Source organism: Erpetoichthys calabaricus, chromosome 8 (assembly GCF_900747795.2).
Source record: "Erpetoichthys calabaricus chromosome 8, fErpCal1.3, whole genome shotgun sequence".
NCBI classification, from domain to species: Eukaryota; Metazoa; Chordata; class Cladistia; order Polypteriformes; family Polypteridae; genus Erpetoichthys; species Erpetoichthys calabaricus.
The window spans coordinates 84,731,416-84,757,469 of NC_041401.2; the positions used below are offsets into that span (position 1 = coordinate 84,731,416).

The 26,054-nt window shown below is 39.4% G+C and overlaps 1 protein-coding gene across 5 annotated transcripts in view; it reads left to right on the top strand.

Moving 5' to 3' along the window:
• The window catches only part of camkk1a (calcium/calmodulin-dependent protein kinase kinase 1, alpha a), a 198,247-nt gene that overhangs the window by 62,921 nt on the left and 109,272 nt on the right, over positions 1–26,054 (top strand). For all 5 annotated transcript variants that reach the window (XM_028807015.2, XM_028807012.2, XM_028807017.2 and 2 more), the window contains exon 2: positions 7,739–7,779. The gene's annotated coding sequence lies outside the window, so the exon portion shown is untranslated. The remainder of the gene's footprint in view (positions 1–7,738; positions 7,780–26,054) is intronic.

Here is a 26,054-nt window from a genome sequence, read left to right on the forward strand (position 1 = left end):
TGCTCCAGGTGCCCTCTGATGAACTTCCTGCAGCACTTCCTGGTGTGGCTGAAGTACCGCATGAGCACCCGGAAGCACTCCGGGTGTCCCTGGTATTCGTTCCGCCAGCACCTCCGTGTGTGGCAGAAGTGCTAAAGTCCAGGGCTCCGCAATTGTCCGGGCGCCCCTATAAGGTTGAGCTTCCATGCTTATTCCCTGTGGCCCCCATACAAACCAGGGCAGCTGCCCTCTCGTGGACCGGGGGAGGCATAGTCCCTCTCCCAGTCCTTCCAGGCGTCCCGGCTGGGCACAACCCCCAGCTGCCCGCCACAGCTGGAACATGTGGCTAGAGGTAGAGTGACTTGAATGGAGGCCGGCATGTGAGTGAGGAGGGCCCTGCCCGGCTCCCTACTCTTGAGGTCCCGCCTCCCCCTCCTCTCGGCCTGCAGCTTGTCTCTCGGATTTGTGAGAATAAATTAGTGCTTCAACAAGACTATGATACTTATCGCGATGAGAGAAGTTGCAAAATCAACCGGAATGTTCAAGCAAATTTTAGAAAAAAACCTGATCTAAATCCGTTAAGTGGTTCTCTTGTGAAAAGCGGACAGACATACAGACTGACAGACATTGGATTTTATATATATATATATAATATAAAAGATACTGACATATTGCTTGTAAGCAGTTGCAGCTACAGATAGTAAAAATAACAATAGAATACATGTGTTTTGGGCAGCTGTCACTAAGGTGCACAAGGTGATTCCTCATGTCAGTTTTAATGATTAAACACCACTAGAAGGGGGAATGGGATTATACACAGGTGAAGCAGCTTTGTTTAAGCAGCTCAACTGAGAGAATGCATTTATTACAATCCTCTCCTAATTTTTATTTTTAAATGACTTGTCAAGGTCTAAAGTTCTGTATAGAGGTACCTCACTGTGAGTGGTATAACATTAGTTCCTACCTAAATCATATCTGTCACAGTAAAGCTGCTGACATGTGAATTACGAGGAGGCCTTTGCCTTTGATTGCATGAGTTCTTACTTATTTCCATAAATTTGCATGGCTATAATTTAAATACAAATGCTAATTAGGTTGGGGATAGTTTGTGTGGGGCTGACACATGTGTGTGTGTGTGTGTGTGTGTGTGTGTGTGTGTGTGTGTGTGTGTGTGTGTTTCTCTGGGTACTTTACCTTCCTGGTAGCAAGATTAAGTTAACTGGTGACAGAACTTTGGTCTGAGAGTGTTGATGTACTTCTTGCAGCAAATGGACCCCCTGCTTGGGTTTGGTTTCTGCTTTGCTTCGCACAGTATACTACCAAAATATTATTTTCTTTCCCATAGTAACATTGCACTGAAATAAGTTTTAGACAAAATCATTTATTATTCATTTACCTTATATTATTGTAATAGAAGCTTAATTTGTATATCTGATTTAAGATGGTGTTTACCCTGAAGGGCGTGTCAGATAAAGACTGATGTGTATGAGTGTGCAGTATATTTCTTCTTTTGCTTAGCATTCACAGTGAAAGGTTCAACATCAAATCATAACTGGTTTATGTTCAGTTGAAGTCAGTCGGCGTAGTGGTGCAGTTGTTAGTACTGGTTGGGAAAATGGCACTCAGACACTGCTTGTGTAGAGTGTGCACTTTCCCTGTGTGTTTACATGGGTTATGCTCAGGGTAGTCCATTTTACCTTCCTACATTTTAAAAAATGAGCATGTTATTTTAAGCGACAAACCAGAATTTTCCTGGTTTTGGTGACAGTTTGACTGGCTGACGGACCATCCTGGGATGTTTCTTGCTTTATGTCCAAGGGTTGCCAAGATAAACTCCAGCTTCTTAGGACCCTATTAGAAAATGGATGGATTTGAGGTAGTATTAGTGTGAAATTCAGTTTACAAAACTATATATTTTTATAAATGGGTAGTAAGAGGTCATATGACTTAGACATATCTTTTTTTATTTAAAGCTTTTTTAAGCTACAGATACTGCTTTATTCACATAACCTTTGTTACCAGTGATAAGATATTTTTCTTACAAGTAATCTAATATTTTAGTGGGCAAAATGAATCTGTGGGTTTGTAGTTTGTCTTGTGCCTAAATAGGACATCAGCCGTAACTACAGTCTTTCACAGATGTACAAAAAGAAGGTTCTGGTGGGTGGCGATGTCTCTGCTCCTCTCAGTAATCCATTGTCTCTAGGCTCTCTTGTAAATGAGAGTGATGGCACGCCCAGGGACTGCTCTCACCATTGAGTCTGTGTCAAAGCAGCACGGATAAACCTTTCAAAGGACTAAATGCAGCAACAGATAATCCTCCCAGAGGGTCACCCCGGCTTTCCTACTGAAGGGAGAGGAGACCTGGCTGCATGACCCCACCGGTGCGTCTTGAGACAGTACAAGCTGCTGCTGCGAGATACTGTATGTGCTAGGCAAGCAGAGGCCCTCTGGAAGAGGTTACTGTCGGTCTGCTAAAAGCAAGAGAAAGTGACAACCTTTTAGATTTTTATTAGCAAGGTGACCATTTTTAAGCAAATTTCTTAACAGCATTTAGAGCTTTGTAGAATTGTAGTTTTTAGATTCCACTGTTTTGTGCTAAACTTATCAATCTGGTATTGTTAACTCTCACTTTTCTGAGTCATACTATATAGGCCACTGCACCATGCAATTGCAAATTTTCTATTTGCATTTTTTACTATTAGAGCTACTCCATTCTTCACACTAGTTATAGTAGTACAGTGTAAATGGTACTGTGCTGTGTGTAAGTTGAATCATGTTTAAATATTGAAGTTAAATATTGAAATGACTTTGTCAGTCTTTTTTGGCATTGTACCATACATGCTAAACCGATGAAACTCTGATGCCAGCACAGGTTAGTGTCTCACATTGGCCTTAGGGTACCAATACATACCATTTATATTTTTCAATCAAATGAAACCTACGGTAAGCAAATTGGGTAACATAGGTAGTGCATTGTAGGGCAGCAGATTAGCAGTCGTTTTTTGAGGCTGTTAGATTTCCTGTCAAACTTGCACTTGTAAATGCACTTTACCAAATTCTCCATGGAGGGTACTTTATTTGAGTTGACGACAAGACGAAAGATCACTGTGACAAAAGCATGCCAGACATAGACCTGCCTCACACTTTTTTCATGCAGATTTATTGATCCACCTAAATGATGCGATTCTTCTAGTTTTACTCTGATGTTACTGCTCAGAATTGTCTTCTTCCCTGACTACTGCCTTTAACAATTCAGCCATTGTAGCTGGTGATCCTCTGAATTTTTGCCGTGCCTACAGGTTCCCTATAAGCCTCGTCGAAGGATGTTTCCATTATAACTACAATGGGTAAACAAAATAACGAGAACACTTAAAAATATAATAATATCCATCCATTGTCCAACCCGCTGAATCCGAACACAGGGTCACGGGGGTCTGCTGGAGCCAATCCCAGCCAACACAGGGCACAAGGCAGGGAACCAATCCTGGGCAGGGTGCCAACCCACCGCAGAGGTATAATAATATCAATTACCTAATGAAAAATAGAGCTATGCTTTACCTTCAGGGTAGCTTCAGTCCTTCCCGGAATGCCCAGTCCTGAACAGTGTGTAATGGGATATTGTACCACTCTTCAAGAATAAAAGCTTTCATTTCTTTGAAAGATGAAGTGGTAATCTGCTTCACGTTTTGCACCCCACGACTTTCGTTTAAGGTTCACTAACGTTTAGATCTGGTGACTGGAGAGGCCATAGAGGTCCTTTGAGCTCATTGTGGTGTTCATAAAAACACTTTTGAAATAATTTAACAATGTGCATATTGTTGTTATCATCATGAAATATGGAAATAACTTGAAGGATCAGGGTGTGTCCCATGAGTCTGTTCCTGGTCCTGTAAATTGGTCTCATACTTCTTCACTGTGATGTATGCACAAAGTGCAATCATCAGACCTAAAGACTCCCATGAATTGGCTCAGAATGACCCACCATGTTTTATAGTTGGAAGCTAACATGGTGGATTGAAAGCTCCCTTTAGCTTCTCCTTACATAAAACCATCTAAGTGTTAGAAAACAAAGTGGTAGATGACACATTAGACTTAGTTACCCAGGTTTTATGCCTCTTACACTAGGCTTTGCAACTTTGTGCATTGATCTTGGATTAATTTCTGAGTGGCAGCCCAGCTATAAGTTTTATCTTTTTGAAGCTCGCAATATGGATTTTTTGTTGAAAATATGGTGTAGTGATCAACTCTTTATTTATTTTTAACTGCAAATAATATGAACCTTTTTTTATGGATCATTGTGCTTTAAGCTGTTTCTGCCTTCCCTTTGAGAATGCCAGACTTGTGTGTTTGGAAAATATAATGCCTTCCATCGATTCTTTGTGATTACGTCTACTATATAATAAAACACTAAGGTCTGTCAATGTGTCCAGTCTCTCAGAGCAATCTGATTGGTCAGTTTGTCTTTGGTGTGATTTGCTGAGTTTTGTTGAGCAACAATAGAGGATGGGCAAAGGCAAGAAATAAGAAATAAGAAAGCAGGGGTAAAGGCGCACACTGAGAGAGTCGCCATAAAAGACAGAAAGTATAAAGCTAAACAGGAGGTAAGAAAGGCACCTTGAAAAATATCTGAGAAGCAGGCTTTATAGGAACGCACTCGAGAATGGGAGCGCTGGTGAAGAGACGTTCAGGCGCAAGCAAGAGATAGCAGATATTTTTAAATGACTCTATTACCTATTTTTGACAGGTACCTTGGATAGTTCTTATTTTCTTTACAAATTATTATATTTTATATAATTTCCACTAGTCAGACTGTAAATTAAAGATACTGTATATATAACTGAGGGACATTTCCCATTTCCATTCTCCAGATATCTTCAATTACATTTTGTCTAGTTAAAATTGCATTTTAGATATATTTAATCCAAACACATCATTAGATTAGATTAGATAAACTTTTATTATGTTTTAATGCTAAACTTAAATAATAAAAATAGAATTACAGATATTGAATGCTCTATAGAAGCTAATTGAAAAAAATCTTAGTTTTAACTTATCAAACAGGAATTGCAAATATCTGCCCAATTTTCACCAGCCAAAATCTGAATACAGAAGCCTGTAATTAGACTTTTGGCTAGTAAAAATCTAATATGCACTGAAAACAATAAATGGCACAAATAAAATAGGAATTATCATTAGACTTTACATATCACACATACTCTATACCCATGTGCAGTAGGTTCAGCTTTGACTTTGATTGCTTTAAAGAAACAGAGCATGATTTTATTGAAGGACTGTACTCTTTAATTCCAAGCTTTGCATCAAAATACATTTCTTGCTCATCTAGATGTTTCTGTGATGTGTTTCACAGAAAAGACAAGCACAGACTTAATAGGACTAGTATTTTTTCCCACTGTTGTGTCAGGACGTCATAGAATTTGGTTTTAAATTCTAGCCCTGTATTAGGTAATGCATGTTAGTGCAATGGCTGATACTGGCCCTTAAGCATGCAAGATAAAGCCAGCCATGGGAGATGCACAGTAGCTGCGTGACACCTTGATGCCTGCTGTTCTCAAAATCTGTCTCTGTGCTTCATTTTAGTGGAGGAACGGTCATTGAGAGGTACCGTAGATACTTGCGTATAAGGCGAAAAATTTATGCCTTAAAATTCATTCAAAAAAGCAGAATCGACTTATCCGCGGGGCAACACAATTGTCCATAGAATTTGGGTAATGACATTGTACACTCAACACTTCACGGTGTTAAGTCACTGGTCATCTGCCGTTTCCCATGGTCTTTGAAATAATTATAAGCCAGCAATACTATTGCTAATTAGCTACTTTTTTTCTAATTTCATTAAATAATTCTTTAAACTGTGAAATACTTGAATTTGAGCCTTAGCTTTTGCAAGTTTTGGATAACAAACATACCATTAGCTGCCACGTGCAACCAGATTTGGAATCAAAAGAACCAAGGCAATGCACGCTATCAATGCGATGCAAGCGCACCCCGCGATTCAAAAAAATTTCTCTGCCTACCTGTTTGTCTTGTCTGACAGTAGCTGAAAAGCAGCATCAGGAAAGAGTAGCCAGAAGTAGTCCAGCAGCGGGTGATCTGTCGTGTCCAACAGCAAGCCATGCTGTCTTGTGAAGTCTGGTAGCCAGTTCGGCTCCCACGGATCAATGTCTGGGTATTCCTCCCACACGAACCTTGCCGTAGCTGCATCGGCTGCGCGAATGCGTTCAGCTGACGCGGCATCGGCTGGTGTCCGATCAGCTGACGCGGCATCGGCTGGTGTCCGATCAGCTGATGCCGGCTTCTCACTCTCTTGCTCGATTCCTGGTCACTGTCAATAAAATCCGATTCTGAAAAATCAGAGTCCGACTCAACAATAATGTGCAAAACATCATCTGCCGAGTGTTTTCTTTTCTTTTGTGACATATCGCCGCCATCTTGCCTTTGTTTACATTTCGCAACTCACGCACACGCAAGGATTAGTTGCCGAGTCAACGAGTCTAGCATTTCTCCAAGCACAGAGGGAATGCCTGTGACGTGACAGTGAGTTTTGTCGCCATTAACAGCTGATTGTCGCCCTCTATCTCTGATACCTGTCAAGTTTTACCCTCGACTTATACACGGGTCATAACAAATTTCGTAATTTTCGTCTTAAACAATACACTCGACTTATCTGTGAGATCAACTAATACGCAAGTATCTACGGTAACTGGAGCAGTTAATTAAACAGTAGTAAAGGACTTTAGGAGATTCAGAAAATACCAATCCCTTTTACTGCATACCTTTAAATAGTTAAAAAAAAAAATAAGAATTGTAAATAGAAATTGTTTCCAGTTCATATCTTTGGAGGACTTATATTTCATAACGGACAGTTTGTTTTTTTCCAGATACTGAAAAAATCTACTTTTTAGCTGAGAAACAGTAAATACTTTCGTACTACATGCCTTTAAATGTGTTCCCTAATTGTAAGTTGTTTACCAGTACATGATTTTGGAGAACTTAAACTGCATTATTGATAGTTTTGCTTTTAACTTCAAACATTAAAAATCTAGTAGTCAACCAGATTCTCTACAGTTTCTTAGCAAATCAGAATCTGTGTTTTAAGTTCTTCAAATGCCCCCCCAACTGTCTAATCATTTTTATTTGATGTTGTGACAGATAAAAGCAGAACCATTTTAATTTTCTACCTCTGCACCCCTGAATTGGATGAAGCAGGTTTGCTAATGTTATGTTATGTATGCCTTGTGTGAGTGTAGATTTGTGGGTAAGCAAACCCTGTGATGGACTGGCACTACATGCAAGGTTATGCCTGCCTTGTGCCGAAAGCTGAGGCTGAGTTGGATGAAGCAGGTTTTAGCATCGTGTGTTACATTATGCAGCTGATGGCCATGTCTATATTTGTAATATTCTGTGTCATTATTCTCAGTAAAGCACTAACCTGACCAGTGATGACAGTTTCTTCAGGGAAACTAGAACTAGAACAGGCAGTTTGTATGGGAAGTTCCACCCATAGGTTTCACCATTCATCTCTGCATTCACTGCCTATTGACACATTCATGAAAACATTTACTGACTTCACCAACCTGTTCATGTGTATTCTTCCTACCCAGGGCATTGTTTCATTTTTATTGTATTTTTTCTTTCAATTGCTATTTATAACACTTTGTGATGCAAGGCACACTTCATTATGTGTTATATAAAAAAATGGCTGACTCATCTCTTTTTCTTGTTTTTTGTATTTCAGTGTGCTTGAAGTATAAAGGATAGAAAGCTGTTTTTGACCTGGTAAGTTGCTCATCATTTTTATGTCTCTTTTCATGATAATTATGTGGTAAGGGAAGTTGTGGATTATTAGGAGGTTTTAGTGCAAAAATGGTGTCATAAGCATCCTGCACAAAGTTGACTTGGTGAGCCATATTCATACTCCAAGGCTATATTGTTGTGTAATCTGTATTGCACTTTATGTAACCTGATTTTTGCAGTTACCCAATTTATCTTTACCATGTACAGGAATCCGTCCACTCAAGAGCAGGTTCCAATTTTCTTTTAAAGTTTTAAAACAATTGTGAGGTTTCCAGTAGTTTTACTGAGTTGAGTGCATCAGTCAATCATTCAGTGTTTGGTTTCTAAGATTGGTACGGAAATGTATACAAGTTTTAGTTGTTTGTAACTGTCCAATGTACATAAAAATTATTATTAAGGTTGCCAGGTGACTAAACATATTTGTGTAGTGCCCACCGCCATGTATATTACAAAATAATTACTTTTATCCTGTTCTTGCCTATAAGGCAACTGGAATTTAGTTTTTTCCTTACAGCACTTTCTGTATCCAAGTATACTGGGTCACTGTACACCTTTACAAATATAGTTTACTTTACAAGTAACAATTTATCCATCCATCATCCAACCCGCTATATCCTAACAGCAGGGTCACGGGGGTATGCTGGAGCCAATCCCAGCCAACACAGGGCGCAAGGCAGGAAACAAACTCCGGGCAGGGCACCAGCCCACCACAGGGCACACACACACACACACACACACACACACAGCACAATTTAGGATCACCAATGCACCTAACCTGCATTTCTTTGGAGTGTAGGAGGAAACCAGAGCACCCGGAGGAAACCTACGCAGACACAGGGAAAACATGCAAACTCCACGAAGCGAAGCGAACCCGGGTCTTCTAACTGCGAGGCAGCAGCGCTACCCACTGCGCCACTGTGCCACCACATAACTATTTATACTATTTACCATTTAGAAATAATTATACATTAGATAGTAAGGTTTTGAAAAGTTTAATGGCTGTTATTCAAAGTCGGTAGCAACCTAATTCTCAGTAACTAGAATTCATCTGATGCAAAGGCATTATTTAGACAGGGTTACACTTGCCATTGACAACATCACATCATAGATGATCCTGTTCTGAGTTACAAGCATACCCTAAGATGTGTATCATGTGCACCAATCATCCACAACATTGAAAGCACTAATACTTGATGTGAATAACATTGATTATCTTGTCACAATGGTGCCTGCCAAGGGCTGAGGTACGAGGGGGTACCCAAAAATAACCGGAATTGAAAAATTTTTTTTTTTAATAATTTTTACTTACTGAAACTTTATTCTCCTTCAAAGTACTCACCATGTGAATGAATGCACTTGTCCCACTGGTTTTCCTACTGGTGGAAACATTTTTGGAATTGCTGAAGAGGAACGTTGTTCAATGCCTGCAGTGATTTTTTTTTTTTTTTTACTTTCTCCACGGTACAAAAACGCTTTCCTTTGAGTTCTTTTTTCATATGCAGAAACAAGAAAAAGTAGCACGGAGCAAGATCAAGTGATATCTCTCCTCGTTTGAGACCTGTATTTTACTTAAAACTTCCTCTTTAAAAGCAGTTTCAAGCATCACTACAGATTCAGCAGCTGTTTTCCCTAAGAGAAAACAAAATTTAATGCAGACTCGCTGTTCTTTATGATTATCCCATCACAAAAATCGCAGAACACGTTTAATAAGCACCAAGAAAAACCAACACTGAATGCCGTACGAATAATACAAAGCAACGCCACTTGGCAGACTGCCATAGAATACTGAAAGTATGCTACACCTAGTGGCGAAATTCGCAACTAAGTCTAGATTGCGCGCCAGATACAGATTCCGGTTATTTTTGGGTACACCCTCATATATTAGGCAGCAAGTGATCAGTCACTTCTTGAAGGTGATGTGTTGGAAGCAGAAAAAATGAGCGACTTTGACAAGGGCCAAATTATGGTGGCTAGATGACTGGGTCAGACCATCTCCAAAATGGCATGTCTTGTTGGGTGGTATTGGTATGCAGTGGTAAGTACCTGCCAAAAGTGCTCCATGGAAGGACAACCAGTGAACCAAAGACAGGTTCATGGTCACCCAAGGCTTATTGATGCTCTGGGAGCAAAGGCTAACCCATCTGACTGATTCCACACAAGAACTGCTGTAGCACATATTGTTGAAAAACTTTAAAGGTGGCCATGAGAGAAATCATTACAAGTTGCCTGAATAAGGGGCCTAAGTTGCCTTGAAAACTTGCATATTGTAATCTGTTCAGTTAGCCAATAAAAAGTGTCACTTTGCTTGATTCTCATTACATACTTTATTTGAAAAAGTGTATTTATAACTATATATAAAACATTGTATTGTAAATTATTAAAAAATACTTTATTAGCAATTCTTTTGGTATTTTGGCAATAAACAGAAAAAATCACAATTTAAAAATATTCTGAAAATTTTTCACAAGCACTTACATTTATACATATTATCATTTTTAAATTTTGCATACACCTTTATCCATGGTGACTTACACGGCTTAGGATATATAAAGTACGTACATTGTGCTAACAAGAAATAGTGAAGACATTTTAATCTTCAATCTTTGCCTAAATAATTAAAACTTTTCACATTTTAAAATGAATATCCTCAATTGATTTTCCAGAAAAATAATGTAGCTGGTGGCTATAAGGGTAAAAAATGCAACAGGATTATAAAAGTATTTTAAATATTTTTTAGGTTTGTGCAATAATGTAAAGCAGAAAGTAACTTCACTGCAACCAGCGAAATGTATAGTGCAAAATACAAAACAACTTGTGTGTCATTGTTAGTTGAATTGCAAGTATACAATGTTAACTTATATAAATATCAAAATTTAGCATGTATATATAAAGGTCGTCGGGACCCAATCAGCAGAAGAAGTGTATTTTCTCTCTTTTAAACATGCATTCCCCTCACTTCTCACAGTATAAACACATTTCCTGTTAAAGTATATTCCCAATACAGGAACCCACCTCTAACTCTCTCTCTCTCTCTCTCTGCTCCTGACGGAGGGGGTGTGAGCTGCCGCCTTCAACAGCTTTGTGCCGCGGTGCTTCGCATACTTAAAAGCAAACAGCCCTATTGATTTATTTGCTCCTTTGAAGAGGAAGATATGTTTGCATTCTTTTAATTGTGAGACTGAACTGTCATCTCTGTCTTGTTATGGAGCACAGTTTAAACTTTTGAAAAAGAGACAAATGTTTGTTTGCAGTGTTTGAATAACGTTCCTGTCTCTCTACAACCTCCTGTGTTTCTGCGCAAATCTGTGACCCAAGCATGACAATATAAAAATAACCATATAAACATATGGTTTCTACTTCGCGGATTTTCTTATTTCGCGGGTGGCTCTGGAACGCAACCCCCGCGATGGAGGAGGGATTACTGTATTCAGGGGGGTTTAATGCTCTCTTGAGTAATAAGTATTCAGATGGGAGTTTCGTTCTGCAGTTGTCTCTCTCCAGAAGGAGACATGCCATGTTGGGAGCATCTTGTATTTATGGCGGAGGGACTGGACGGGAGGAGTCAGTTTCCCACTGTGGGCGGTTTCTGAGGGCTTTGTGAAAAAAGTAGATGATACCATCAGCAAAAGCTCACCCTCGTGTCTCAAAGTAGTATTTCTTACCTCAGATGAGCCCAGAAGGTGAACCTCGGACACATATGTGTGACATGAGCAATAATCATTGTTATTTGCAAAAATAGGATGCATGGACAAAACATTACATAGACAGTAGAATCAGAATTTAGACGTAATAGATGGTTTTAATGCTTTAATGAATGTGATGAAGTGTTTCTATCACTCAGTTTTAGATTTTCTTCATTCTCTTCCTGCTAAGATGTGGAGAGAGGAGAGAGAGACACCCCCGTGAAGGCAACTTCAGTACATGCATGGCTTTTCTCCAAATTAAAAAAAAACTTCTGTATGTGAAGGGCCACAGAATCAGCTCTTAACTATTAATCGAAAAAGTCTAACAATTTTTCTGTCAATTTTTATCCTCTTTAATAAAATCCCTTTGTGCGTCCAGGTGTCCGTGTGTGTGTGTCTTCTGGTGAAGTGCGCATGCGCGGGGCACGGTGCGATGCGCGATATTACTGTTAGAGAAAGTTAGAGGCGTTTTATGGAAATACAAACCAGTATTACTGCGAGAGGAAATTAAAGGTACACTATACAGTGACGCATATTACAGCCACATACAAGCCAGTATTACTGTCAGAGGAGGTTAAAGGCATATTACCGACGCGCACGCCTGTATTACCGCCAGAGAAAATTAAAGGTATATTACGGACGTACAAGCCAGCAGACGTACAAGACAGTATTACTGTCACAGAAAATTAAAGACACACAATACATGGTGGCAGCCCACGAAGAACGGTCAGCTCAGCAAGTAAACATCAACAAAAGAAAGGCTGAAAGAAAGAAAAATACGACCAACAAAAAGAATGAGGTCAAAGTCCCTTGCCATTTAATATAGACTGTTCCTACTAATGTTTATGCACAACTGTTCTAGCGCCCATTATTGTAACGGGCTAAATGACTAGTTTGTATATATTTTATGAGAAAGCAAAGCAAAAGTTTTAGTGGACTGGAGTGAATAGTCATTCCTAATTTTTGCTCCCAGTTTTTCAGACAGTTATTTGCAGTGGTTAGAGTTGCTTTTTGCTATCATCATTATTTTTGTTTTAATTGTTATTCCAAACTACTGTATGTAATTAACTTTTTAGATATTCACAGTTTGAACTGAGCAGTGTCAGACAGTAGATCAGTGTGTATATGAGTTTAACTTGTAAATGCTTTTGATGTTTATAGAATGTGTGACCTAAATCTGCTCTGAAATGTCATGTAAAGGGGTCTATAGCTAAAAACCCTTACAGATGCATGACAGATTTTACAAATTGTGTTATCCTCAAGAATGATAAAGATAATATGAAATCAAGCAACCAGACTTAATGCTAATATGTTTTCTATAAGACCCCTTCATTTTGTACTTTTGTAAAGACATTGGGCAGCATACAGTCTGATCCACTTCATTTTCTATAAGCCCATTTGTGTTGACCGAGTCATTAAGGTCACATCCAGAACTACTGGTGAAAAGGTGTGTTCTGTATCAGTTAACACTGATGTTCCTTTCTGCGTGTTAGGCAAAATGTGCTTTATATGTGTATTTATGTGTTTTGTACTTAACTACACTCATTCTGTGTCCTTTGGAAATTTTAACAGGTTTATGTGAGGATTGTACATAGCATGATTTCATGGAACATACAGCCTTTTCCTAACCACCAGCTTTGATTATAGAACAAGACAGTGAAAGAATGTTTCATGTTTGTAAGACATGCAACTAAGAATCTACCTGTGCTCTGGGCTTGAGCCCCAGTTGCAAGTGATGTTAGTGTAGCTGTTACACTGTAGGGTGTATTACATTTTACAACCTATTTGCCAAATAAATAAGAAAAGGGGAAGCAAAAAAGGAAAGAAAAAAAGGGGATGCAAAAAAGGAAAGAAAATCTTTAACAACATTAACAGTTACTGAAGAATGTGCTGAATGGCTTTACTCCTGTGAACTGAAACAGTGGCTTACCATGAGGATCTTTCTGAATTTTGTAAACAGTAAGACCCATATTTTAAGTAATCTGCAACGGTGGTTGAATGTGAGGAGGTATTAATAATGCCTACTTAAATGTCCTGCTTCATTAACAGCAATAATTTGCTTTCAGTTGCGGAATTGATTGGATGATAAATCCGCACCCACTGTGTCACTCAAGACACTCAATTTAACACCCCAGCAGCAGATCTATGATAACCAAAAAGAATTATTACATTTATCAAAATTTTTCAGATTGTTAGGAACATTTTCTGCCCCCACTGCTCCAACCAAAAACTCCATAGCTGCTGTTGATTTAAGTCTTTCACTCACTGAAGAGTGGCTCAGGTACATAACTTCATGGCAATGTAAAGGGAGTAATAGATTTGAAAATGAGGTATTCTGATATGGGGCACATGTGGCCCACTACATTAAATAATGGAGCTTAGCATCCAACGTGTCTGGATAAACAGACAAGACAATCTAAAAAAATGCCAGCTGCACTAGTAACAGTGTTTATTTTACTTTGCCTGATTTTAATCTTTTTATTAAAATGTTGAATTTGACCACAAGCTGCTAATTTTGATATAGCATTTTGGTGCATTTAATTTGACAGTGTTGTAGATTTTAATTAATTTAGGGTTTCCGATGACTAGTCCCACTGGTGTAAGAATTGCTGCTCTTTTAATTAAAAAAGAAAATAAAGCTGTAGCAATTGCATTGAGAACAAATAAATGAAAGCCCTGATGGAGTTATTTTTCAGTTGTATGTTGTAACTGTGGACCATAAAGGACTCTCTCTTCTCTGTCTTTGTTCAAGTCTGTTAACAATGCAGTACAGGGAGATAAGATTAGGAAATAAGTAGTCAGATGCTAAATGCCAACTCATAAATGAGTACACACATCCGGTAACTCCTCCTTTGTGCTGGAAGAGCAAAATCTCTTGTTTCATCTCATTACATATTATTCTTTCAGCCTAATTACATTAAGTAAAGAAGGCTTCCAGCCCAATTCTCTCTTTCCTGTGTTAGTTTGATGATATGGTAGATTTACAGATTCGTATTAACTTGTTGTTGGCTGCCTTTCCCTTTAAGCTGTTATCAAGAACTTTCCTTGCTTTCTTATAACCACTGAGGTTCAAGTCACTGAATTATGCCTTTTTCACAGTTCAACTTACTCCACTTGATTTTTATATTACTAATGTAAATTTAACAATTTCAACTGCCCTTTCTGTTGCACACGTATATAAAACTTCGTACTGTATGACCAGTAGGTGGTGTTTCTGCCCCCCTAAACCCCAGACACAACTGTCACAACACAGGTTCTGGTCTGGGGTTGATTGGGGTGCTTGGCTGATTGTGCGTACATGTGCAAATAAATGCGACCGCATCAGTCAGGTACCTCGTTCAAACCTTGGAGTGGGTATATCACCACACCTGCGCCCAATCAGACAGGATGAAAAGGAGCCTATCATAATACAGGGGGGAAAGAACAAAAATAAAACAAAACAGAAAGACACATAGGTTAAAGGAAGGAAGAGAAGGGCAGGAACAGGATGGAGCTGGTACAACATAGAGGAGAAGCAGTGTGCCGAGACTGCGCGAGGGGTCTAAGGGTTGCTCTTGCTGAGCAGCCTGGGAGCAAAAGCGACCAATTACTCCAGGAGGATTTCCCCACAAAGCTGGGTAATGGCAGTGGGAGTCGGAGGGAGTACAGCCGGTGTGGCGCCCTGTAAACGCTGACAGTCTGACAACAGGGGCCCGAGCGGGATCAAAAGGTTGTCTGCACCTGCTGGTTGACGTCTCCCTGTGCTGTGGAATCCAAAGAGGAGAGATGTCGGAGTTTAGAAAGCAGCACCACAGCTCATGGCTTTATGAAGAAAATGTTCGCCCTTGTGTTCTAACCTCGTTTTATGGATATATATATATTTGGACTATTAACCTCCACATTCACTTTGTTTTTTTTTGGATTATTTATTGAAAATTGATTTGAATCACTGCACTGATTACACTTTATTTTTGGTTTGATTTTAGTAAAAGCACTGATACTACTCCTTGCTGCATATATGTGTCCTTATTTGCTTGGCTAATCTTGTTACATGACTATTGACGTTTTCGGGTCAGAGGCTCCCAGTATCATCCAGGTAGTGTGGAGCCAACCTGGACTGTCACAGTCAAGTCAGAATCAGAATCACTTTTATTCGCCAGTACTTAATGTACAGGAATTTGACTAGGTAGATTTGGAGCTGCCTCTAACAGGACACAACATCACATACAAATAACATAAATATCTTATGTTAAAAAGAAAACTTCATACAAGTTTGCAGAATAATACAATTATAAAGGAGATGTGCAAATGATGATGTGCAAGTGAATCCATCTATCAATTTACTGAACCTCCTCAATCCAGAATGAGGAATGAAGGAAACCCAAACCACTGCACCAGTTAAATGTATATTTACTGCGCAACTCATGAACATGGAGCCAAGTTGGAGGCACATACCGTTGCTTTGGTATCTGGTATTAAAACTGGCACACCCACAGCAAAATCACATGGAGAACATACAAACTCCATAAAAACATTGCGGAAGTGAGTGTAAAACTCTGTCTTTTGCATAGTTTTAACACTATCAAATACAGTAGTGATTAGTTTAGTTGTTTGCTTAAGTTTCCTGTTTGAAATTGATAAATTAAAGCACAAATAAGACTTGTTACTACAAGAAGAACAGAAACGCACATCCCATTGTTTCCCAGTGTCTTGCCTATTCTATGTTGAACCATAATTGGCCACACATGTATATTTCATATTAATAACCAATATTTATGATTTTCTAAATGTTAGTTAGGTTTTCCATCTGTTGCAAGACACCCTTAGAAATATTCAGACAGTCAATAGTGGCTAATCAGCCTAATTAGGAACTATGAGACGACAGCATTAATCAGGGCACAACTATGCCATGCTTAATACAATATACTGTGAATTTATTTTCACATGTGTGTTCAATCCTGGTGTACTTTTACCAACTTTTATTCCCCTTCTATTTTGTATAAATCACTTCTTCTCATTACTGCCATTTTTCCTTGTATAAAACACACTTTACTGTTGACATATACTGTACACCTCAGCACTTGAAGTCAACCTTTTATATTGGTAACTGATCTTTGGTGTCAAAGAGAGCAATGAAGAAGGTCAGATGGTAGTAGATTTTGTGAAAAAGATAGACACGAGTATGGTGAATATGTATTTTACAAAGAGGGTGGAACACAGGGTGACATACTAGAGTGGAGGAAGATGCATATAGGTGGGATATATCATATGCAGGAGGGTCAGTCTAAAGGAGATTGGAGACTGCAAAGTGGTGGCAAGAGAAATCGAAGTTAGGTAGTATAGGATGGTGGTCTGTAGGATGATGTTGGAGATCAAGAAGAGGAGGAGAGTGAGGGCAGAGCCAAGGATCAAATGGTGGAAGCTGAAAAAGGAAGACTGTAAGGTGGAGTTCAGGGAGGAGGTAAGGCAGGCACTAGGTGGCAGTGCAGAGTTACCAGATAACATGGCAATTACAGTGGAAGTGGTAAGGGAGACAGCAAGAAGGGTGCTTGGTATGACATCTGGACAGAGGAAGGAGAACAAAGAAACCTGGTGGTGGAATGGGGAAGTACAGGAGAAGAAGAAGTGGGATAGTCAGAGAGATGAAGAATGTTACCTGCAGTACAAGGAGATAAAGTGTAATGTGAAGAAAGAGGTGGCGAAGGCTAAAGATCAGGTGTATGATGAGTTCTATGAGAGGTTGGGCACTAAGGTGGGAGAAAAAAAACTGTACAGATTAGCTAGCCAAAGGGACAGAGCTGAGAAAGGTGAGCAGCAGGTTAGGGTGATAAATGATAATGAAGGAAACATAGTCACAAGCGAGGAGAGTGTGTTGAGCAAATGGAAAGAGCACTTTGAGAGATTGATGAATGAAGAGAATGAGAGAGAAAGAAGGGTGGATGATGTGGAGATAGTGACCAGGAAGTACAACTGATTAGAAAGGAGGAAGTAAGGACAGCTATGAAGAGGATGAAGAATGGAAAGGCCATTGTTCCAGATGACATACCTCTGGAAGCATTGAGGTGTTTAGGAGAGATGGCAGTAGAGTTTTTAACCAGATTGTTTAATGCAATCTTGGAAAATAAGAGGATGACTAAAAAATTGAGAAGAACTGTACTAGTACCCATTTTTAAGAATAAGGGGTGCGTGTAGAACTGTAGTAAATACAGTGGTATAAAATTGATCAGCCACAGCATAAATTTATGGGAAAAGTGTAGTGGAAGCTAGGTTAAGAAGGAGGTGATTATTAGTGAGAAGCAGTATGGTTTCATGCCAGGAAAAGAGCAGATGCGATGTTTGATCTAATTGTTTTGATGGAGAAGTACAGAGAAGGCCAAAAGGAGTTGCATTGTGTTTTTGTGAACTTAGAGTAAGCATATGACAGGGTTCCTAGAGAGGAGTTGCGGTATTGTATGAGGAAGTCAGGAGTGGCAGAGAAGTATGTAAGAGTTGTACATGATATGTACGAGGGAAGTGTGACAGTGGTAAGGTTTGCGGTAGGAGTTATGAATGCGTTTAAGGTGGAGGTGGGATTACATCAGGGATCGGCTCAGAGTCCTTTCCTGTTTGCAATGATGGACAGGTTAACAAAGGAGATGAGACGGGAGTCCCCTACGATGTTTGCTGATGACATTGTGATCTATGATGAGAGCAGGGAGCAAGTGGAGGAGACCCTGTAAAGGTGGAGATATGTTTTAGAGAGGAGAGGAATGAAGGTCAGTAGAACCAAGACAGAATACATGTGTGTGAATGAGAGGGAGGTTAGAGAAACAGTGAGGATGCAGCAAGTAGAGTTGGTGAAGGTGGAGAACTTTAACACTAGAATTACCAGAGTCTACGAAAAAACTCGTAGATCCGGCCCACCTTAAAACCGTTCTCACCTCTCTTTTGTCTTCTAAATGTGCCGATTAAGACGAGCAGCAAGTATCCGGCTATTCCATCCCCCACCGTCGCAGAACGTTCACTAAGTTTTCCCAGCTCATGCCTTGTTTGATTATCTGGGAGTGACTGAATTGCTGGAGTTTTAGAATGGAAATAATAGATCGTTATTTGGAACACACACATTTCATGCGTGTTCCATTGCTACAGTAATCTGTGTAAACACATAGTTAAAACATAAACTTTTTCCTATTTTAGTAATAAATGTGACAAAATGTAGGCATAAACTATAGAATGTGTGAAGCCTGAAGTCCAAACATCAAATAAACACTTTCACAAAAGGCTCAAGGATGATACAACACCGTGGCTTAACGCTAAAATTTGCTGACTTGGAGCACAGCAGCCCTGCCGTGCTACAGAAACCCGAGTTCAATTCCCAGCTTTGGAGAAAGTGTTTTTTTTTTCTTCAAACGGACATAAAATTTATAAATTGGTATGCACTGTAAATCATTAAGTTTAAAATGTCAATCGCGGTTATTTCTGTTGATTAATTCATGCTTTTTACTTTGAGTCAGATCAGAAGCTGAATAAGCTGAACAAGCTACTGTTCTGACTCTAACAGCACCGCAGTACAGTGATCCCTCGCTATATCGCGCTTCGCCTTTCGCGGCTTCACTCCATCGCGGATTTTATATGTAAGCATATTTAAATATATATCGTGGATTTTTCGCTGCTTCGCGGGTTTCTGCGGACAATGGGTCTTTTAATTTCTGGTACATGCTTCCTCAGTTGGTTTGCCCAGTTGATTTCATACAAGGGACGCTATTGGCAGATGGCTGAGAAGCTACCCAGCTTACTTTTCTCTCTCTCTCTCTCTCTCTCTCTCTCTCTTGTGCTGACTTTTTCTGATCCTGACGTAGGGGGATTGAGCAGGGGGGCTGTTCGCTCACCTAGACGATACAGACGCTCGTCTAAAAATGCTGAAAGATTATCTTCACGTTGGCTACCTTCTGTGCAGCTGCTTCGTGAAGCGACATGCTGCACGATGCTTCGCATACTTAAAAGCACGAAGGGCACGTATTGATTTTTTTATCTGTCTCTCTCTCTCTCTCTCTGTCTGCTCCTGACGAGGGGGTGTGAGCTGCTACCTTCAACAGCTTTGTGCCGCGGTGCTTCGCATACTTAAAAAGCCAAACAGCCCTGTTGATTTTCCTCTGCCTTTATGACAGTCTCTGCTCCTGACTCCTTTGAAGAGGAAGATATGTTTGCATTCTTTTAATTGTGAGACAGAACTGTCATCTCTGTCTTGTCATGGAGCACAGTTTAAACTTTTGAAAAAGAGACAAATGTTTGTTTGCAGTGTTTGAATAACGTTCCTGTCTCTCTACAACCTCCTGTGTTTCTGCGCAAATCTGTGACCCAAGCATGACAATATAAAAATAACCATATAAACATATGGTTTCTACTTCGCGGATTTTGTTATTTCGCGGGTGGCTCTGGAACGCAACCCCCGCGATGGAGGAGGGATTACTGTATAACTTCACACCTGATCTGATGCTGTTCGTTTTCAAATAATATTGCATTACTTCGACGATGTTTTCTGATTGGTACTATTCGCGTCATAAAATGATTTCTTCAAAACGTCACATATATTTGTTTCTTTCTTTTTTTAAAATGTGCATTGTAGCACGCAGCAACTGGCCACCTGCATGTTCTTGCGCACACTGAATAAGACAGCGCTATATGCAATCATCAGATTCAAATGTTAATAGTTATAAGAGTTCAACTAACGGAAATAGGTGATTTTAACAGTGAGTGCAATTATCCATATTACTAACAGTAAACAACGTATACCTAATCAACAAATCCCAAGGACAGACCATGAACAGGGTCGGCTTTTACCTCTCTGAGCCTGTATTTAGACATGGACAACTTTATGTAGCCTTCTCAAGAGTTCGGCATGCATGTGACGTTAACATCAAGATTATAATAACTCCATACCAAGGAAAACTCATTCAAGGACAACACACCATCTTTACTACAAATGTGGTGTATGAAGATATCCTTTGTACGTCATCTACACCTTTACACTCCAATATATCTCATACATAGATCTGCGCAAACGCAAAGACATTCTATACTTACATAACATAACAATTAAACTGCTATTGTCATTTACATATATTACATAGACCTACAGATGTCGTGACGGTGAGCATGATACATATGTAACAATTACCAAGACAGACAATAATCTCTTTCAAATCTATTTCGGGTTACCCAAGACCAGGGGTTGGCGAGCGAAGCGAGCAGGGGGCAGAGCCCCCTAGTAGTTATATAGCACGGAATGGAAATCAGCAGTTCTTAGCATTGCACCACGCAAGCTGTCATATCAACGGCCTACTGTAACTTGCTTTCTTTTTTCTTCGGTTATAGTCTTGAATAAAAGTGCACTTGTTTTGTTATACTTTTACATCAACCTATGTTCCTGTGTTTGAGCGACATGGGCATGCTCAAAAAATACACGTGTAATGCCATGAAAAGTGCATGCAGACACTTCAGTTCGTAAGCATTGGTACGACAATGCAGTCACAAATACACTGCAGAGCTATAGCGCGCCTTTATGTGAAAACAGCAGTGTCAGATGGGGAGTGTCTGATGATTGCATATAGTGCTGAAGTTACTGCTCTTTACTATGCTTTCCTCTGCATGTCCTGGAGTACAAAATAAACAGCATACAGCAATATGTGGAGACTGGCAAGATTGTGGGAAAAAAACATGTGGTCGTATGTATCGTGATACACTGCAGAGCTATAGCGCATCTTTATGTGAAAACAGCAGTGTCAGATTGTGGGCGGGTGGTAGGGAAGGATTCTGAACGCGACAGAGAATGAAAAGTGAATTAAAAAAAAAAAAAACAAAGCTAACCTTTGCTAATCAAATGTATCTTTGTATTCTAAAATAGTAAAAATAAGAACACTTCATTTCTCAAAAGGGAGTCATGCAGGATCGAACTCGTGACCTTCTGATTATCAGTCAGCAACTGATACTGTTACGCCACGGCGGCAGTTGTAGTAAATGCGTATCAATGTCGCACACTAAGGCGACTTTTTTTGGTGGCGGCTTTTTTTTTTTTGTACCTTTTATGAAAGTGCTTCTTTGATATTTGGACTTCAGGCTTCATACGTTATATAGTTTACTAGCAAAATACCCGCGCTTCACAGCGGAGAAGTAGTGTGTTAAAGAGGTTATGAAAAAGTAAAGGAAACATTTTAAAAATAACTTAACATGATTGTCAATGTAATTGTGTTGTCATTGTTATGAGTGTTGCTGTCATATATATATACATATACACACATACACACACATATACACACATACACAGATATATTATATATACATATACACATATATTTTTATATATATATATATATATATATATATATATATATATATATATATATATATATATATATACATACACATACATACATATACACACATAGATGCACTCACAATAACATAGAAATCAATATAAACAACATTAACATCATTATCATATGAGAATATGAAGTAATATATAAGAAGCACATTTCATATAAATATAAATAATTAAACAGTAAAATCTTCTTGTATAATTTGCTACCGTGGCTTTTCGTTGGTCTGTCCAGGATATTTAAATCACCTGTAGCTTGCAAACTGTTTCACCTATTGACTTGAAATGTGGTACACATATAATACGTCACGTCTGCTATCCGCTTTATGGGTGATGATTGTATTACTCTTTTTATGTTTATTTTATTTTAGAATCAACTCCTATCTGCGCACACCAGGACGGCCGTGGGCAGATGCGTATGGTGTATTCACTCCATGTTATCGTGCATTGCGCTGTCACTGGTATTTTGATAAAAGAATTTGAACAATATATAAGAAGCGTATAAATTATTAAACAGTAAAACATTAACATTTAAGAAGTAAAGTTACATTGAGTACTACTGCAGTGCCTTCGGGTATACCTCATTTTTTCTTTGCCCATTACATGCTTAAATGTATACATTTTTTGGTGTACCTACCCGAGAACACGCGACATATAACCGACCGTGGGAGAAGCATGGATTTTAAAGAAGCGTTGAGTTCATCTGCTGGTCTCCCTCTTGGAATAACTGGTAATGTTTCACTAAAATGTACAGCGAGTAAAACGACATTACCTCCTTTTTTTTTTGTACGATCTCTGAGATGTTGCTTTTTTCGGTTCAAGGCTTCATAAGCTCTTTTATGTTCCATGGTGTACTTAATAAGTACTAATTATCCCAATCCATCATCTTTGAATGTTGCAAGACTTTCACCTTGTATGTAGATCGGGGTAATTACATTCATTGCATTCCTAGTGTGAATAACAATCTGATTGTATGGGTGGTTCCCTGGCACTGTAGGGTTGCCACCCGTCCTTTAAAATACGGAATCGTGCCGCGTTTGACAATGAAATTGCGCGTCCCGTTTTGAATCAATAGTGGACGGGATATATCCCGTATTTTTGTAATCATTTTTTTTTTAAAGCAGCGTCTCATGCAAATCATCCCACACGCATTTTATGAAGATGCCTCCTTTCCTACTTTTGATTGGGTAATACTTGATGTCATCGTTAGTTTGATTGGTGTTTTTAACTGTCCAGTGAGGAGGGCGTGTCTTTTAAGTACAGTCTGCAACGTGTTGGCACTGAGATGTGGCGTCAGCGCCATACTTGAAGCCCCTAACGTTGCGGTCAGCAAGTCGGCTAACATCCGCCATGTGCCGTCTTTCAGTTGCGAGAAGCAGATCATAGAATGCTTGAAACTGTTGCCCCTAACGTTGCGCCACGGCGTGTGGTTCGTTTATACCTCGTGTCTTCTCATTAAACTTTTATCTCGCGAATATGTTATTGCAATCCGCAGCGGGAGTGTTTCTATAAACTTTATTTAAACTTACGTTTTACACCGTGGTTTGTTTCCCTTATGAACATGCTTGTATGCTTAACTCGCTCCGTTCTCAATTGTTTAATTAATTTTTTGCTCTTCGCTGTTTGCGGCTGTTCCTCCATTTCCCCCTACTTCGTTCTTTTATCTCGCGAATATGTTATTGCAATCCTTAACGGGAGCGTTTCAATAAACTGATTGAAAATAGTTTTGCATTTACCTTTTTAGTAAAAGGCGAGCTTTTAAGCCTGAGAAATCACCCCGTAAATGCACACGTTTAATTGGACATGTGTTAATATGTATGGTTACACAGTATTAAAAGACAGTGAACAACGTCAGTTACCTTTGTTCCCGCGTTTGATAAAAGGTCAGCTTTTAAGCCTGAGAAATCACCCCGTAAATGCACACGTTTAATTGCACATGTGTTAATATGTATGCTTACACAGTATTAAAAGACAGTCAAAAATTAACGTCATTTACCTTCGTTCCCGCGTGCAACTCGTGCTGTAAATCTCTTCCTTGTTTTTAGTTCACGTGATTACGTAGGAGGCATGATGACGCGATACGTGACTCCGCCTCCTCCATTACAGTGTATGGACAAAAAATATGTTCCAGTTATGACCATTACGCTTTGAATTTCGAAATGAAACCTGCCTAACTTTTGTAAGTAAGCTGTAAGGAATGAGCCTGCCAAATTTCAGCCTTCCACCTACACGGGAAGTTGGAGAATTAGTGATGAGTGAGTCAGTCAGTGAGTGAGTCAGTCAGTGAGGGCTTTGCCTTTTATTATTATAGATGCCTACATTTTGTCATTTGCTACTAGAATATAAAAAACATTTCTGTTTTAAAAATGTGTTTACACAGATTACTGTAGAAACGCAACACACATGAAATGCGTGTGTTCCAAATAACGATTTATTATTTCCACTCTAAAACTCCATTTCACTCCCAGATAATCAATCAAGGCAAGAGCTGAGAGAAGTTCGTGCACGTTCTAAGTCGGTGGGGGGATGGAATAGCCGGCTGCTTGCAGCATGTCTTTATCAGTACATTTAGAAGACAAAAGACGCTGGCGGAGAGCTGTGAACGGATTTAAGAAGCGATTTAAGGTGGGACGGATCTACGAGTTTTTTCGTAGGCTCTGATAATTCTAGTGTTAAATACTTGGGATTAACAGTACAGAGTAACGGGGAATGTGGAAGAGAAGTGAAGAAGAGAGTGCAGGCAGGGTGGAAAAGAGTGTCGGGAGTGATTTGAGACAGAGAGGTATCAGCAAGAGTGAATGGGAAGGTCTACAAGATGGTAGTGAGACCATCTGTTATATGGGTTGGAGTTAAAGATGTTAAGATTTGCATTGGATGTGATGAGGATGGACAGGATTAGGAACAACTACATTAGAGGGTCAGCTCAAGTTGGATGGTTTGGAGACAAAGCCAAAGAGGTGAGATTGTGTTGGTTTGGACATGTGCAGAGGAGAGATACTGGGCATATTGACAGAAGGATGCTAGGAATAGAGTTGGCAGGCAAGAGGAAAAGAGGGAGGCCTAAGAGGAGGTTTATGGATGTGGTAAAAGAGGACATGCAAGTGGTCGGTGTGACAGAGCAAGATGCAGGGGACAGGAGAATAGGAAAACATGATCTGCTGTGGCGACCCCTAACGGGAGCAGCCAAAAAAAAAAAGAACTACAAGTATATAAAGATATTCTGATGGGGACTTTTCAGACTGCTTTGTAACAAATATCTTACAGCAACAGCCAAACACCTCCACTCTGTTTCTACGGCAATCCTGTTTAGTTGAAATCATCCCACTCACAATGCCTGCTCAACTTTAAATTGAAATAGGTGTTAAAGTAACATTAATCTATTGCATCTGTTTTTAATTATGCCAGTCTGTATTGTATTTTTACAATGGTAAATGTTAATAACAAATGGCAGGATGGATAGGTATGCTATTTCTTGCTAAACTGTTGACCTAGTCACCTTTTGATTTATTTTTTTTTTTTTGTCCTGCAGTGGTGTGCAAAAGTATTCCATCCCCTTAAAAGTCATCATAATTTTCTGCATGACAAAAGATTTGTACACATACCGGTATTTATCCACATGTGACACAGATAAAAGATTCTTGATATTCTGAGTGAATGAAGGACAATTGGGTTGTTTGTCTATTGGCAATAACTCATATTTACCGGGGTACCAAGCAAGGAATATAATGAAGTACTGCAGGATTTTATTTCTATTGCAGACCAAGCCTGTGTGTGTTCATCTATTTGTGTTAATGTCCAGGTTTTTATAGGTTGTATACAATAATCCCTCCTCCATCGCGGGGGTTGCGTTCCAGAGCCACCCGCGAAATAAGAAAATCCGCGAAGTAGAAACCATATGTTTATATGGTTATTTTTATATTGTCATGCTTGGGTCACAGATTTGCGCAGAAACACAGGAGGTTGTAGAGAGACAGGGACGTTATTCAAACACTGCAAACAAACATTTGTCTCTTTTTCAAAAGTTTAAACTATGCTCCATGACAAGACAGAGATGACAGTTCTGTCTCACAATTAAAAGAACGCAAACATATCTTCCTCTTCAAAGGAAACAGAGAGGAAAGCAAACAAATCAATAGGGCTGTTCGGCTTTTAAGTATGCGAAGCACTGCCGGTACAAAGCTGTTGAAGGCGGCAGCTCACACCCCCTCCGTCAGGAGCAGGGAGAGAGAGAGAGAGAGACA